This window comes from Penaeus monodon, chromosome 27 (genome assembly GCF_015228065.2).
Source record: "Penaeus monodon isolate SGIC_2016 chromosome 27, NSTDA_Pmon_1, whole genome shotgun sequence".
NCBI classification, from domain to species: domain Eukaryota; kingdom Metazoa; phylum Arthropoda; class Malacostraca; order Decapoda; family Penaeidae; genus Penaeus; species Penaeus monodon.
Window position 1 is genome coordinate 8,078,703 of NC_051412.1, and position 722 is coordinate 8,079,424.

At 34.6% G+C, this 722-nt stretch overlaps 1 long non-coding RNA gene across 1 annotated transcript in view; it reads right to left on the reverse strand.

The window, feature by feature from the left end:
* LOC119590348 overlaps positions 1-401 on the reverse strand; it is a 6,217-nt gene extending 5,816 nt beyond the window's left edge. Inside the window, exon 1 of the long non-coding RNA XR_005230255.1 lies at positions 271-401. This is a non-coding gene — a long non-coding RNA (uncharacterized LOC119590348). The remainder of the gene's footprint in view (positions 1-270) is intronic.
* Positions 402-722: the final 321 nt, after the last annotated feature.

Here is a 722-nt window from a genome sequence, read left to right on the forward strand (position 1 = left end):
GGTATAGGTAAAGTTTTGACTAGCCGTCTTTAAAACGGAAAATAATATATGCAAATGATAGAGCAAATAAATCTAAGAAACTTATCTTCTATGTACTTCCATCGCAACTCAAAAATAACGAAGTTATTGGACACACGTCTCAATATTTTAAAAATCGCCATCCGATATCATTTCTAACTTTTTGTAAACAAAACAATGATGCCGTTTTATTTTGCTACATTTATTGTAATATCTTCATTTCGTAAGTAGATAAATTCAGAACATACTTACATGAAGGTGATTTTGTTTCTGCATAAAATAATATGAAAATGCAAGAGTAATACCATCATAATATCGAGTATTTTCAGTAAAAAATAAATATCATACTCTGCGCAAATCGATGTGTCTGGTCCACATTACGGGCAAAAGGGAACTGAAGAATTGCGCGCGATTTTCAAAACCAACAATGTCACCGCCTGAAGTGCGCACGAAACTCTTTGAAACTTTCATTGTACACCACATACGCGTGACAATTGTCACGACAGCCAATAGTATTACAGGAAATAGTGCAAACCAATCACATGCCACCATTTGTGCCACACATATGTATAGTGGGCAAGGAAAGCAAATGTACGAAATCTTTGCTCAAAATGGATCTCAGGTGCGTAGGTTGCGATCTGCATTACTATAGAGTTATATCTGATTATTTTGAAAAAAATGATAACGCCATAGAATTCCTGAGA